General features: G+C 40.6%; 1 long non-coding RNA gene across 2 annotated transcripts in view; it reads right to left on the reverse strand.

Moving 5' to 3' along the window:
* Positions 1-16913, reverse strand: part of LOC129150862 (uncharacterized) — an 86529-nt gene that overhangs the window by 64048 nt on the left and 5568 nt on the right. For both annotated transcript variants that reach the window (XR_008557625.1, XR_008557626.1), the window contains exon 3: positions 16068-16179. This is a non-coding gene — a long non-coding RNA (uncharacterized LOC129150862). The remainder of the gene's footprint in view (positions 1-16067; positions 16180-16913) is intronic.

The following is a 16913-nucleotide window of genomic DNA, read 5'->3' on the forward strand; positions in this document are numbered from 1 at the left end:
AGGCACCTCCAAAGGTATGTGGGACAGTTTCTAGTAAGAGGATCATACATAATAGTGAGTCTGCCATTAGGGAGACATACTGCTAAGAAGTCCTCAGTTAGGTTCTATCATCAGAATCATGTGCAAATTATTTTATTAGAAAAAACATTTCATATTCCTTCTATATTTAGAGAGACGGACCTATGTGGCATGATTTTCCTTTCCCTCCTCTTGAGAATCTGACAGTTCCCACATACTCAAAATTAGCAAGCAAGTTTCAGTCTGCTTTTCCCCTAAAGTATGTCAAAAAATAGTGTCCAGGTAAAATTTTACTTCCCATTACTAGTAAGTTTCTATTTCCTACTATCCAGCAAATATGGGCTTGTAACTTTAGGGAAATTACCACAGCTGACCAGTAACTTATGTGAAATCCCAGGTTGAAAAGAACTATTACCCCCACAAAAATGAAGGGAAAGATCCAAACAATGAGAAAAGGTGAACATTCTAGTTTGCACCATAGGACAGTTGTCTCTACTTTTGGAAAGAGTTCAACTTTTTTTTTTTTTTTTGAGCATCTATTATGTTCCACACACTATGCTTTGCATGTTGCATACAGGAGATGAGTTAATCCTTAGAGTAACTCTGCAACTCTGAGGATTGGAAAAAACTCTCTGAACCTCAAAAAGATTAAATAATTTGCCCTGGACAGGTGGCTCTGTTAGTTGGAACATCATCCCATATACCAAAAGGTTGTGGGTTAAATTCCTGTTCTGGGCACATACCTAGGTTGCAGGTTCGATCCCCGGTCAGGGCATGTACGGGAGTCAACTAATTATTGTTTCTTTCTCACATCAATATTTCTCTCTCTCTAAAATCAATAAAAACGTGTCCTCAGGTGAGGATTAAAAAAAAACTTTTTTAATAATTTGCCAAAAAACAAAAAACCTAGAAGTAGAATCTAAACCTGATTCTACCAGATCCCACAGCCCACGTGTTTCTTTCACTAGCACCAATAGCTAGTATTTACAGGATACTGGCCATGCACCAAGGCCCAGTTAATACTGCTTCACATATACTGACGTAGGCAGTAGATTTATGAACTAGCTGCTACCAGCTCCTTCTACAGATATGAAAAGGGAAGCATAATGAGGTTAAGAACTTGCCCAAGTTCACACAGCCTGTAGATGGTGGAGCAGAGATTAGGACCCAGGCAATCCAGCTGCATGGCAAGTAAGGTTGCCTTCACTGGAGAACTTGATTCTGTGGGTGGTGCACAGCCCTTCTTCATGATAGCTCTCACTATTGAGTCAATTCTGTCTGTGAGAGCAGCCATAATTCCATCACAAGTTCAAAGAGAAATTGAGTTAAAATTGTATAGATCGCCTTTTCACTACATGTGTACAGAAGAGAAATGACAGTCTTGGTAGCCAGGATTCACAAGTCCTTATTTCACCCTAAGATAGCTCTTTCCCTACATCCTCTAAGGATTCAAGACATCCAGATAGGCTAAGGATGTTATGAATGAGGGAAATCTCTTTTCATTTCTATGTGCAGTTATGTGTGTGTGTGTGTGTGTGTGTGTGTGCATTTTAAGCACAAGCAAATTTTGTCTGTTTCTGCTAGACTGTATTCCTCTAGTACATTTTTTTCTCTCTGCTTGCTACATTAAAAGTCTTCTAATCACTACAGTACCACTGGCTTAATGTACTATAACCCGTATCTTATACATTGTGTCCAGGGTATGATGGACTTTCCTTATAGTAAGCATCACTTCAGTTGCAGTGAGTTGGCCATAGCCATGACCTATGGGGGCCCAGTGGCTATTTATTATAAACTACTAGAGGCCTGGTGCACGAAATTCATGCACCAGGGTGGGGGGGAGGGTTCCCCTCAGCCCAGCCTGCATACTCTCGTAATCCAAGATCCCTCTTGCAATCTGGAACTGCTGGATACTAACTGCTCTCATGCCTGCCTGCCTGCCTGATCGCCCCTAACCACTCTGCCTGCCTGATCATCCCTAACTGCTCGCCTGCCTGCCTGTCTGATCACCCCTAACTGCCCCCCTGCCGGCCTGGTCGTCCCCTAACTGCTCACCTGCCTGCCTGATCAACCCTAACTGCTCGCCTGCCGGCCTGCCTGATCGCCCCTAACCGCTTGCCTGCCTGCCTGATCGTCCCTAAGAGCTTCTGCCTCAGCCCCTGCCACCACGGCTTCATCTGGAAGGATGTCCGGAATGACGTCCAGAAGGTCATTGGGCTATCTGGTCTAATTAGCATACTACCCTTTTATTATTATAGATAGCTTGTGGTTGATGCTAATGAAGTTCAAGAAGCCACATTTTGCATGACTTCACATTTTCCTGTGTCTCCTTTAACATAGCTAATAAAACACTGGCAAATGTGCTCTTTATTATTAATTTGTTCCCCCATTTTCTTCATTCTTCCCTGTTTAAGGAAAATCCTTTCCATTCATCCCACTACAACATATCCCTTCATGACCAGCAAAAAACAAATAAACACCCTCGCTCCCAATCGCAAAAACCTAATGTGGTAACTGCCTGCAGATTTAGAGCTTTGTATGCAAACTGTTTATTATAGTCACAAAACTGGGAAGGAACTGCTTCTGGAAAGATGAAGCCAATTTCAGAATCCAATTTGCAATAGGAAATGCCATGTTTGTTTCATGTCTGCCTCTGTTTCAGATGAAAAGAAAAAAAAAAAAAGCCAAAGAAAAGCAAAAACCGTTGGTTTGGCTGGTTATTTCCAGGCAAAGCAGAGGGCAGATGGAAAGCCATTCAGCTGGCTGTAGAGCCTTGTCTGTATACCTCCAGTCACGTTGGAAGCAACTGAGCAAAGTTGAACCCCTGTTAAATAAAAATTCACACACACACACACACACACACACACACACACACACACACGTTTATTTAAATAGCATTACTAAAAATACATAGATTTGGCTCTCACAGGGACAGGTGGTGTGATAGACCAGGCTGGCTGCCCAGTTTGTTGAGGGCCCTGCCTCCCAACTTTCCTGTAGTGAGAACACAGTACACAGCCTTGATTGTACATGTAACCCTTGAGCCCAACATAACCCTCATTAAGGTGGAAGGATCTCTCGAAGTAACCTGTGGTATTTTGTAGATTTAAAATCAACCTATGGAATATGAATATATATATACATGTGTGTATACATAAATATATATGAGAAAATTACCTCTGCTTTTACATTTACATTTACATATGTATACTATAGTTTTCAGCTATCTACATATATGTGGAATTAAGGAATGAATAAAAACATGTAGTCACACACACACACACATACAAACACAAATATACACCAAACACAGAAAGAAATCTAGATACACTGCGGATATCATATATAAAGTATATCAATGTTTCAGAGAGATTCTGATATAAAAAATTATGTAATAAAAACATGTAATTGATTTTTAAATGAGTTTCTTTCCCCAGTATTCAGCTTTCTTGCCAAAGACCATTTTTCTCATTGCTCCCTGGTAAAAACAATTTCAATGTTGCCTCTGCTGATCTTCACCAGACACACACACACACACACACACACACACACACACACACACGTTTATTTAAATAGCATTACTAAAAATACATAGATTTGGCTCTCACAGGGACAGGTGGTGTGATAGACCAGGCTGGCTGCCCAGTTTGTTGAGGGCCCTGCCTCCCAACTTTCCTGTAGTGAGAACACAGTACACAGCCTTGATTGTACATGTAACCCTTGAGCCCAACATAACCCTCATTAAGGTGGAAGGATCTCTCGAAGTAACCTGTGGTATTTTGTAGATTTAAAATCAACCTATGGAATATGAATATATATATACATGTGTGTATACATAAATATATATGAGAAAATTACCTCTGCTTTTACATTTACATTTACATATGTATACTATAGTTTTCAGCTATCTACATATATGTGGAATTAAGGAATGAATAAAAACATGTAGTCACACACACACACATACAAACACAAATATACACCAAACACAGAAAGAAATCTAGATACACTGCGGATATCATATATAAAGTATATCAATGTTTCAGAGAGATTCTGATATAAAAAATTATGTAATAAAAACATGTAATTGATTTTTAAATGAGTTTCTTTCCCCAGTATTCAGCTTTCTTGCCAAAGACCATTTTTCTCATTGCTCCCTGGTAAAAACAATTTCAATGTTGCCTCTGCTGATCTTCACCAGACACACACACACACACACACACACACACACACACACACACAAGCACCAACCAGTCTCATCCATCTGTGCTCACCTCTGCTGACTGTTGTGTATGCTCATCAATCACTAACACTGGAACACCCAGGAGGTATAGGGAGAACAAGGCTTGGTTAGCCTGGTGATTGTGGGATCACATCTTATCATGCCTGTACACAATATATCCCATGACTTGTCTGAAACATGAGTGGGCACTGGCTGTATCCAATCTGTTTCTATGCTGTATTGTCATTGGTCAAAAATGGCCTTGTTCTTCCATTCCCTCCATTTTCCAACTGAGAAAAGAAAGGAACCGATAAGCCTGAGCTCAATTTGTTCTGGCAATTATTGCAAAGTTCCCACTGTGAGGGAGGCCCTGCCCACTGGTGCAGAATGACACGCAGCCATCCAGGGTCCAGACAAAAGGAGACCTGCTTTTCTCCAAGTGTATTCAGCCATGTATAGACATATTGGCTGAGATGCCTGCCCATTCACATCTTAATGGAAAAAAGAGAGAGACAAGAACCTGGGGTGGGAGGAGGAAAAGAGGAGAATGAAAGATCATCAACTGACAGCAGCAACAAAACCTGAACTTGGTAAAGAAGAAGAAAGTAAACTATTTTGACCACAGAACAGTAAATCACTGATATAACGTGAATATATGTTTTAGTAGTATTCAGCTAAATTATGCTTTTATTACAGATAAAGGTTACTATGAGAAACTGAAGAAAGTTATGCTAGAAAATAGGATTATATCATATAGGATTATATGAGTCTCCTCTCTCTCTCTCTCTCTCTCTCTCTCTCTCTCTCTCTCTCTCTCTCTCTCTCTCAACCCCACTCTTCACTAAGGTAGAGCTGCACATTAATTCAACCAAATGAAACTGTTAGGATGAAATGCCACCAAGATGCATTCTAAAGTGTAATTCCTCTGAAATAAGTATGTAACTTTATTAAAAATCAAAGTACTAGTCAAAAGGTGAAAAAAATATTACATTATGATGAAAAAGAGGTCATTTAAGAAAAGGCTGAAATAACACTTCTTTTTGAAATGGCATATGAAGGCTATTATAGCACTGAAAGAAAAGGTGACTTTTTCTTAATATTTGTCCTTATTCTCTGTTCATGAAGAGAAGGATATGTTTGAAGAAAAGGTCACTTTAAATTCTAGACCATGGCACTTGTTCCTCTCTGAGGCTGAATGCCCTCATCTTCCTCTCTTTCAACTCTATCTAATGATAATTGGTCTACCTGTCCAACACTCCTGTCTACTCAGAAAACAGTTGACTATGAAGTAATGTCAGAGTCATGTCCAAGACATGCCGGAAACCGTTTCTCCCAGCAAAAGTCATTTATTTCACAAAATAAGTAATGAAATAAATAGGGGAAAATTAAATTAATTTTAAAATCTGTTATTAGTGGCTTCTCTTTAGTCATTGTGGAAATGGGGGGGGTGGAATTTCAGATTCAATAACATGCATTTTTTCCATTACAGAGAATGGCTAATTCAATTGATGAATCATTAGAAAATGATCTCTCTAGCCTTATCAAACTCCAGACATAGAAACAAACGGAAGTTTAAGACATAAAATATACTATAAAATTGTTGGGAAAATTGAACTACAATCCCCAATGAAATTACCTCTTATGGCAATTAAGAGCCCATTTATAGGAGCATTAACAGCCTCAGGCAAACTCAACAAACCCATTCCTGACTGCATTAATGACAGATTTATTAGGGAGTATTATTTAATTAACAATAACGTGAAAGAGCAGCTCAGCTGAGATACAGCATACTTACTGGAAACACTAAGCAATGGTAAGTGAAAAAGACATGCAATCTGTTAGCCTTCCCATGTTACTTTGTTTCTGAAATACATAAGTAGATGATATGTATTTACCACTAGATATTTTCAGATGTCTGTAAGGCCAATATGTCCAAAGAAGTTCAGCTCTTACTATACAATGATGCTAATAGTCCCTTGCTGTTTGATTCTGTTAAGAAATCCCCCTAGGGCCTCAAATGTTCAGCGACAGATTTCTTTGTCCTTTCCCCCTCTAGACAAGGGCAACTGCCAGCCCCCCTTCCTTGTATACACCAGGCTCCCTCCCACCCCCATACATCATTTGCCGCTAATCACCTAACATAAGTGATGCCTTTTGTTCTCACTCCCTTCCCAAGAAGCTTTGGGTTGTCAGCAACTCAGTGGCTGGCTGGGTCTTATCCTCCCTCCCCACCTTCCCACCCCCTGCATTCTGACCTTATGGCATGGGCAGAGTGAAGAAAAGACTTAGATGGGTGCAGACTTCTCCCCCTCAAAGTTAAATTCCCCACATCCAATGGCCTCCTTTAGAGCCAACTGTCATTCAAAGACCAGTTTCAAACTGGCAAAGGCAGGACCACTTTAGGTTGTTCTGAGATATAGTGGGAGCTGGCAGCATGAAGTGCACTCCACAACTAAAGTGATGAGCGCAGGAAGATGCAAACATAGTGCACTCCCTGGAAGAAGAAAAGTAAGTTATAAAACTTTTCATGCCATCTGTTATTTCTATGACATATATTCACGAAAATTAGTTCAAAATTAGTCAGTGACATAGAAAGATTGTCTTAGGAAATGGTTGTGCCGACTTACTGTAGTTCCTGTGGGAGCCAAACAAAGCTAGCTAAGATAGTAATTTTAAATTATTATTGGGTGGCTGTTAATTGTAGTCACCAGTGTCCATTAAAATTCCTGCCAACAGAAAATTTTTATCTTGACTTGATTTATGATAAGCTTAGAAATGAACAGTCGGTGTGGAACATGGTTATTAAACAAAACAAATTTCTGTTCATGGCTTTTGAAAAGACAAATCTGAAATCCCAACAGTCAGCTTGTGCTTGTATTTGGGAGTAGATTACAATGGTGTTTGTGTGAAGAGCACTAGCATCCACAGTGGATTAAGATTGATTGCAGAAGCTAAAGATTTTTCTCTTTGATTCTTTTGACTCCAAAGTAGTTTTTGCTCAAATAATATCAAAGGCATCTGATTAAACACATCTCCCAGCAGGATTTTATGGCGGGGCATGCTTTATTATGTACAGTCTAATCAGATTAAATAATATGGTATCAGCCAATGAATGTCTTGTTTTGAAACAACCTGTGGAAATAGATTTTATCCCTTTCTTTAATCCTAATTTGGTGCTATTAACCAATTCCATTATTTAAATTGACTGTTAAGATCAGAATCAGTTTGATTTATCAGAATGTATTTCCCATTAATAAAGCTTTCTTTTTAGCCTCCTTCCTTAACCTTCATTTACTTTTAGTGCTTTGAAGACAAACATTTGCAAAATCTTTTCCCTTAATATAGATTAAAGTATTAGACTGATTCCTCTTAAACTCTTCATAACTTTACAGTATAAAAACAAAAACCTGCAGAGTTTATATGGGTTTCTTTTAATGCAACTTTACTGTATAAGAAAGATGAAAGGGATTATAAGAGAAAGAAATAATAAATTAAATTTTGCAAAAGATAAATTTTCCATTCCAAAGAAACCCGACATAGAAAAGAAATCCAGAGGAATTTTAACTGCAAATTCATTTCCACTAGTAACATTTGAACATCTTCATGGCATTGCTATATGACATTTAAATACCAGGAATGGGGAGAGGAGGTGCCAGCAAGAAAGCAAGGGAGGTACACAATTTTTCCACACAGCAGAGCTAACAATCTTATCTTGCCACAAGTGTTACCTGAGATCAATCAGCGCATCATTTAAATTTTTCCTTTTTTTACTGATATTCTGCAGCAAGTAAAAGTAGAAATAGCTAGAACCGAGCATCATCATCAATTGATTGCACTTTAGAGTGAGACTGCTAAGTCTTTTCACTGTATGCCTGTAAATTCAACGTTTTTCCTAGGCAAAAATGAGCGCAATGCTGTAAATGCATACTATGATGTAAAAGTCAGCATTTGAAAATGGTGATTTACAGGATTTTTGAAAGACCTGAAGCCTTCTGGTTCCATGCCCACCTTTGGCAGACCTACATTGAAGTCAGCGGGGGAAGTTCCTCCCCCGTAGTCAGTCTGCTGCTCTAGCTTCAGCCCCTGCCCAAAACAGGGCAGGAGACTTCTTAATCTCCATAAGCAACCTGTCCCAGTTTATAAACGTCACTGTCAGAATATCCACCCTTGTTTAAATCTCTCCTGCTGCTGATTAAGGCCATGTTCCCTGCTCCTAACTCCTAGAAGATGCCCATCTTCAGGGAAGAGGAATTTTAAAAATTTGGATGTTATTTAGACTGCACCTTGACTTTTTCCCCAGTAGCCTTAAAGATTCCTTCCTTTGGCCACTGAAGGTTTCTTCTTTAGGGCCCTGTGACCTCCTCTGTACCTGCTCCAAACTTCCATCCTCATCTCCCAAAACTAACAAAGCTCTGCTGAGGATCCCAGTCACACATGGTGGTTCTGCAGATTCCTATCTGTTAATATTGCTATACAAGTACCACAATTCTCTGGAAATGAGAAAATTATATTGCTGAATCATTGTACACTTTTACTAATTTGATTCTATTCTAACCTTTACTAAATTCCTGTTTGGTGCCAACACTGTGCTAATTCTGAAGATACAGAGGCAACAGTCACTGCCCTAAGAGAATTCACAGGATAGAGGGGAAAGCAGACCACAGGGGTTACGCTGGCCTTAAGCACAGAGTGGCATGGGGCACAGAAGTGAGGCCTGGTAACCAACAAGTACTTCCTGGAAAGGAGATGGCTAAACAAAGGAGAGCCTGGGAAAGGCATTCAAGCTTGAGCAAAAGCATGAAGGTGTTAAAACATAGCATCTGTTGTTTATTTTGATGGACCGGAAAAAAAAAAAATGTGAGGGAAACAGGGACAGATGAGGCTAGAATGGTAAATAGGAGCCAGATACTGTAGGGCCTTAAGTGCCTTGTCAAAGAGTTTAGATTTTATCAGTTATGAAATAAGGAGCCATTAAAGACCTTTTAGCAGGTGAGTGGCTGATAAGAGGAGAACAGGGTAGAACAGAGACACCAGTTAGAAAGCTGTGGCAGTGGTGAATGTAGGACATTTACAAAACTGGAACTACGGTAATAGCAGAAGGAATGAAGAGGAAAGATGGATTTGAGGAAGACTTGGAAGGTGTAATTGGTAGACTTTGAGGTTTAAGTAACCCGATATGGGTGGGGTTGGGGGATGGAAGGAGTCAGGGTATACTGATGTCTGAATCTCTACTTTGATGACTAGACGTGCCATTCATTCCCAGGCTAAAGGAAGCAAACCAAGAGACCCAACAAAGAAAGAAATCAGGAGTCAAACTGAAAGTGATGTCCACTATGATCCTCCAATGATTCTATCAGAAGCTAATTGGACTAGTCTTTGAGGAGAGGAGTAGGAGGGCTCTATTCAGAGTCCAAATTAAGACCACCTCACACCTTTGCTTGAAAGGTGGCTCCAGTTACTGAGCCAGAGAACACTACCGAAGAACCATCAGGGAATAAAAATGGTCCAGAAAAATGAGGACATTTAACCAATCTCTGCCCCATGATTGTATTATTATCTATATATATAAAAGCCTAATATGCAAAGTGTCCCCTCTGGAGTTCAACTGACTGGGAGTTCAATCACTCGCTATGACGTGCGCTGACCACCAAGGGGTGGCATGGAATGAAGGAAGGCCCTAGCCGGCAGCTGGGGAAGGGAAGGGAGGGGAGGGCCCAGCTGGTGGCTGGCAGCTGCTAGGGACCCTACCCATGCACGAATTTCATGCACTGGGCCTCTAGTTATATATATATAACTAGAGGTGTGATGCACAAAATTCGTGCAAGGGACTCGGCCTTCACAGCCTCAGCTGGCCCTCACAGCCTCTCGCAGCCCCAGCTTCGTCCAGGTTGTCCGGACAGTCATTCTGCTGTTCGATCTAATTAGCATATTAGCTCTTTATTATATAGGACTAGAGGCCCAGTGCACAAAATTCATGCACGAGAGGGGGGGGGTCCCTCAGCCCGGCCTGCACCCTCTCCAATCTGGGACCCCTCGAGGGATATCCATCTGCTGGTTTAGGCCCGAACTGGCAGACAAGACATCCCTCTCACAATCCGGGACTGCTGGTTCCTAACCGCTCACCTGCCTGCCTGCCTTCCTGATTGCCCCTAACCACTCTGCCTGCCTGCCTGATTACCCCAACCCCTCTGCCTGCTTGCCTGAGTGCCCCTAACTGCCTCTGCCTGCCTGCCAGCCTGATCACCCCTACCTTGCCCCTCTGCCGGCCTAATCGCCCCTACCTTGCCCCTCTGCTGACCTGATTGCCCCTACCTTGCCCCTCTGCTGGCCTGATTGCCCCTACCTTGCCCCCCTGCTGGCCTGATCACCCCTACCTTGCCCCCCTGCCAGCCTGATCGCCCCTAACAACCTCTGCCTTGGCCCCCAGCCTAAGCTGCAGTCTGACCTCCCTCTGCCAGAGGCGACCTGGCCAATCAGGGGAAGACGCCGCCCCCATCACCCCGCTGCTGCTGCCACTGGCAGCCACCATGGCTGCCTGAGCCTTGGGCCTCGCAACCAGACGTGGCTGCCTGAGCCTTGGGCCAGCCCTGGGCAGCAGCAGCACCATACGCGGCTTGCCTGAGCCTCAGGCAGCCGCTACAGCTTTATCTGAAAGGACGTCCAGATGGTCGTCCAGAAGACGCCTGCCCTAATTAGCATATTACCCTTTTATTAGTATAGATTGGAAACAGGTTGCTGCTGTACTCTATCGATCAAAAAACCACTCTTGTCACATGCGTACAGCTGGGTATGCTCTATTGGGGAGATCAAGGGACAGTGTATCAAGAAGAGAATATTGAATCTCAGGCTTATAGACAATGTCTTCTACAATTACCTCCTACAAAGGTAATGGGATCTGCAGATACATACTATCAGTCTAGGATAAGCTAATTCTAACATAACATAGCTCACTCTATTAGTTCATCCTGGCATAGTGTAAGTAGATTTTCTACTTTCTGATAACTGTTTAGTGCCTAAATTCTGTTTCTCCAACTGAAAGATATGACAATGAGTAAAAAAAACAAAAGATGGGCTCTCACATCTTGACAGGGCACAAAGAAGAGTTATGTGATGACCTTGAATATTTTTTTAAAGTTAATGAAATGCCCATTACCCCAATGTGAGATTGGGGTTAAAGGTACAATAGGTAAGAGGAACAATATGGGAACTCAAACAGTTTCTAGCTGAGTGAAGTTCTAGATCAATTTCACCCAGTAGGCCCCAGGTGAGCCAGTATCAGTGAGCCTGCGCAGTATGTGTACTCAGAAGCAGGGAGAACAGCTCTAAGAGAGAGGAAGGAGTTCCCATTCTTTTTTTTTTTTTTAATATATTTCTTTATTGATTTCAGAGAGGAAGGGAAAAGGAGAGAGAGACAGAAATATCTGTGATGAGAGAGAATCATTGATCAGCTGCCTCCTGCATGCCCCCTACTGGGGATCGAGCCCACAACCCAGACTTGTGCCCTTGGCCGGAATCGAACCTGGGACCCTTTAGTCCACAGGCTGATGCTCTATCCACTGAGCCAAGCCAGCTAGGACAGGAGTTCCCATTCTTTTTTTATTATTATTTCTTTATTGATTAAGGTATTACATATGTGTCCTTATTCCCCCATTACTCCCCACCTCCCATTCATGCCCCCACCCCACTGTTGTCTGTGTCCATTGATTAGGCTTATATGCATGCATATAAGTCCTTTGGTTGATCTCTCCCCCTTACCCCCACTGTCCCCTACCTTCCCTGAGGTTTGATGTTCTGATTGATGTTTCTCTGTCTCTGGATCTATTTTTGTTCATCAGTTTATGTTGTTCATTATATTCCACAAATGAGATCATGTGATATTTATCTTTCTCTGACTGGCTTATTTCACTTAGCATACTGCTCTCCATCTCCATCCAAGTTGTTGCAAATGGTAAGAACTCCTTCTTTAGATGTACCACAGTTTTGTAATCCAATCATCTGCTGATGGGCACTTAGGCTGTTTCCAAATCTTAGCTATGGTGAATTGTGCTGCTATGAACATAGGAATGCATATACCCTTTCTGATTCGTGTTTCTAGTTTCTTGGGATATATTCCTAGAAGTGGGATCACTGGGTCAAATGGGAGTTCCATTTTTAGTTTTTTGAGGAAACTCCATACTGTTCTCCATAGTGGCTGCACCAGTCTGCATTCCCACCAGCAGTGCACGAGGGTTCCTTTTTCTACGCATCTTCGCCAGCACTTGTCATTTGTTGACTTGTTGATAACAACCATTCTGACAGGTGTGAGATGGTACCGCATTGTTGTTTTGATTTGCATCTCTCTGATGATTAGTGACTTTGAGCAGGTTTTCATATGTCTCTTGGCCTTCCTTCTGTCTTCTTTCGAAAAGTGTCTATTTAGATCATTTGCCCATTTTTTGATTGGGTTGTTTATCTTCTTTTTGTTAAGCTGCATGAGTTCCCTGTAAATGTTGGAGATTAAACGCTTATTGTTGATATCATTGGCAAATATGTTCTCCCATGCAGTGGGCTTTCTTGTTTTATTAATGGTTTCCTTTGCTGTGCAAAAGCTTTTTATTTTGATGTAGTCCCATTTGTTTATTTTCTCTTTAGTTTCCATTGCCCTAGGAGCAGTATCAGTGAAGAAATTGCTTTGGCATATGTCAGAGATTTTTCTGCCTATGGATTCCTCTAGTATTTTTATGGTTTCCCATAGTATGTTTAAGTCCTTGATACATTTTGAGTTTATTTTTGTGCATGGTGTAAGTTAGTGGTCCTATACGCGGAAAACTACACGACACTGAAAAAAGAGATAGAGAAAGACATAAACAGATGGAAGAACATACCATGTTCATGGACTGGTAGAATCAACATCATCAAAATGTCCATACTACCCAAAGCAATCTATAAATTCAATGCACTTCCCATTAAAATACCAATGGCATATTTCACAGACCTAGAACGAACTTTCCAAAAATTCATCTGGAATAAAAAAAGACCCCAAATAGCTACAGCAATCCTGAGAAAGAAGAACAAAGTAGGTGGGATCTCAATACCAAATATCAAGCTGTATTACAAAGCTACTGTTCTCAAAACTGCCTGGTATTGGCACAAGAACAGACATATAGATCAGTGGAATAGAATAGAGAACCCAGAAATCGACCCAAGTCACTATGCTGAATTAATATTTGACAAAGGAGGCATGACCATACAATGGAGTCAAGGCAGTTTCTTCAATAAATGGTGTTGGGAAAACTGGACGGACACATGAAAAAAAAAAGGAGTGCCCATTCTTTATGCCCAAAGATCCTTTGAAGTTTTGGACTAAAAAGAGAACAAAAGTTCTCGTCTTACTCTCTTAATAATTAGCCAAAGAAGAATTTTTTATCCCTAAGTCTAAAACCATTGTTTCAACACACACACACACACACACACACACACACACACACACATCATCCTTCAAATCTATTGTATGCAAATGGTGGAGACTCTGCCTCCTCAAATTCAGACAGCTCACTAATCTTTTCCAACCTTGGAATCCCTGTTTGAAGTTCTCCATACCAGTTTTCCCTGGACTCTCAACTGATTCTCCCACCACCTCTCTCCTCTCCAGCAACACGACTAAAAAGAGATTTAATCGGTTATGTTTGCATGCTCAGAAACTTTTACTTGCTCACTATGCACAACTAAATATATTCAAAACACTTCAGTCCAGCAATATTCTAAGTTCCTAATGGTTTTGGCCTACATCTCTCATTACTCTCCTTAATGGACCCCTTTCTCCCAGATAGGCCCTTTGCATCCTACATCTGCACCTTTGCACTTGCATTTTCTTTCACTTGAAATGCACTCCTCTCTGCTCTTCAAGGTCTAGTTTATATGCTACTTGAACCCTTTCCTCCCTGATAGACATCATTTCTCCCGCTTCAACCTGACCTAGGGGTCTTGTGGCCATTAACAAACAGATCCGTGTTACAGTCGGTCATATGTGAAGCACATGCTGCAGAAGCACTGAAGAAGAATCCCAGTTCATCCACATTATTGTTATGTAGCATTTGCCAATAGCTGTGGTGTAAATACTCACACCATTGCTGATTTTAAGGAATTGGGAAGAATGTGCAAATCGGCTCTCAATAGAGCTGGGAGGAGCAATACTGCATACTACTCTTAGTTTGTTTCTTTGTAAAATGGGAAATGAATACCTTTTCATGGAATTCTTACAAAAATTAAATGATAAAGTAAATGTAAATTTCTTAACACAGCGTGGCATAGAATAAACACTCCGTGCTATAGTTCTGCTACTCCTACTGCTGCTACAACAGTATCACCACTGCTAGTAACGGCATTGTGCCTATGCCTATGCCTATGCCTACACCTACTCCTCTTTCTGCTACTAGTATGAATGATAGTATCACCCTCCACTAAACTGTAAATACCTTGAGGGAGGGAAAGGGAACATATAGATAGCAAACATTTACCCAAGATTCTTCTTCCTATGGATTAATTTTTATGGCCCAGGGAAGGCTACAGACATGTTCTATACAAAGGCAAAGTTGTAAGAGAAAACATTGAGTAGCAATTATTTGCAAGTTTTTATAAAAAATCTTTAGCCAATAATTCACATTTAAAATACATGCTTTTTTGAAATGAACAAGTACAAATTTAATGCAATTATAAATGTCACATAAGACTAAAAATTAGTGAACATGTGAGACAACTCTAAAAATTAAAAATTGATCATTCCTGTCTAACTGTAGTCATAGAAATTGCCCATGGACTGAACTGCAATTTCATTAGCTTTGATTAAAAGTGAAACAGAAAGAAGGGTAAAGTAGGTCAAAAACTTCCTGATTCCTTTGGGGTTAAAACATTTCCTAGATTCTAAATGTGTGTGAAAGGATCAGTAAGAACCTATTTCCCATCCTTGGAGGATATGGAAAGAAAGCTAGGGCATCCCTCAATGGGAAAAATTGATTATAATGAGAATGAAAAGCAAAGATGAATTAGGCATGAACTCGAGAAAGGATTTCTAAAGTGGAAATTCCGTTATTTGTGACCTTAGCTAGGGACACACAAAGCAGGTTTTATATGGGACTGATCAGGTTTTTCAAAGCCAGCTTTTAATTACATAATTCAAGCTTTCTTCCATTTTTTTAATTCTACTCCTCTCGCCCACACATGGACACACACATACGTGTACACTTATATAAAACCAGATATTGTTCCCAAGCTCTTCAACTAAACCATTTGTATACATCCCTCTCAACCACATCAACCCCACAGTTCCATTTTTGGATTTCAAAAAAGCACTCCCTCTCATAAACCAGTTTGGTTGTGGGAGGAACAGGAGACAAAAGAAGGAGTGGTGGGAAAGGGAAGAGTTCAGAGACTGAGAATAGCTTCAGTGAACACTGTAAGAGCTGAACCTTTAAGCTCAGGATTTCCACAGTTTTTGAGAAACTTAGAATTCACAGAAATGTAAGTAATCAAAATTAGAACAAGTAAGAGTGATGGCTACCTTATCTAAGAAATTTCCATTGAAATTAAGTAGGCTTTGTTTTTCTGTTCAATTATAAAAGAAGGTAATACCATAATTCCTCAAATCCAGTCACGCCATCAATTTGTTTACAGCTTCTCTGAGGGGTTGGGGAAGAAAATATGACCACATTAAATGTGAACACTGATTTTAAGGTATATTCCATTTCAGAAATGTTAACTCTGCGAAGGGGGGCAAAGTCATGAGGCAAGTGAGATGTGTAGGAAGAGTGTAGAAGTGAGAGTAATAACCCAAATGCAGAAAATCTAGTACCTGGACAACCTCTTCTGGCTCTGTGGAGAGTTGGTCGTAGTTATCTTTGAGTAGGCTGGTAAGTTGATGGCCACAAAAGAGGGATGAAGCATCTATTCATGACATGGAAAGTCTGAAGTAAATGAAACAGATTGTAAGTCAGAGAACTGTCTCATTTTTCAGCCTACAAAACCATACTATATACACCCTTTCCAAAGCAGACCCTCAGTGGTAGGCTTTGGTCAGTAGCATGGACATACACATCCAGATTCAGGGGTGTTGGAAGTTTGTTTACAGAAGCACTAAAAGTATAAGGAAATCTTGTTGTCTATGAACTGTACATGTTCAAAGATATCATCACCATATGACTTTTTCACTCCACTTCATACCCATACCACCTGTTTTGCTCTCTGTGGGTTCGATATTCTATACTGAAGGATTTTGGCTTCTAAGTAAATATGTTAGTTTGTATTTCTCAAGAGAGAACCTTGATGGAGAAGCAGGGTAACGTGGCACTGAGTTGTGTTCTGATTTAATGTTGATGCACCTCATGGTCTCCTGCATATTTAGAATCTTGACAAGTTTGTTTTTTCTTTTTAAGTGCATTTTTGAGGCTCTAACTATAAGTAAAAGTGGTAGCTTAAGAAGTCTAGCTGACTAAAACCAGGATACACTGTCTGTATTTACCTGTAAAAAAGGCATGCGGCCATATCAGTAAATTAACACCCACTCCCTTCATAGGGAGTCACTAGCAGAGGCAACTGATTTTCTGCTACTATGGAGATGTCATTTGAGTTTACTGAGTAGTACTTCCATTAACCATGAAAAGCTTGGGAAAACTGGAATAATGACGAAAGAAATCAGAGG

This window comes from Eptesicus fuscus, chromosome 12, assembly GCF_027574615.1.
Source record: "Eptesicus fuscus isolate TK198812 chromosome 12, DD_ASM_mEF_20220401, whole genome shotgun sequence".
Lineage (NCBI taxonomy): Eukaryota > Metazoa > Chordata > Mammalia > Chiroptera > Vespertilionidae > Eptesicus > Eptesicus fuscus.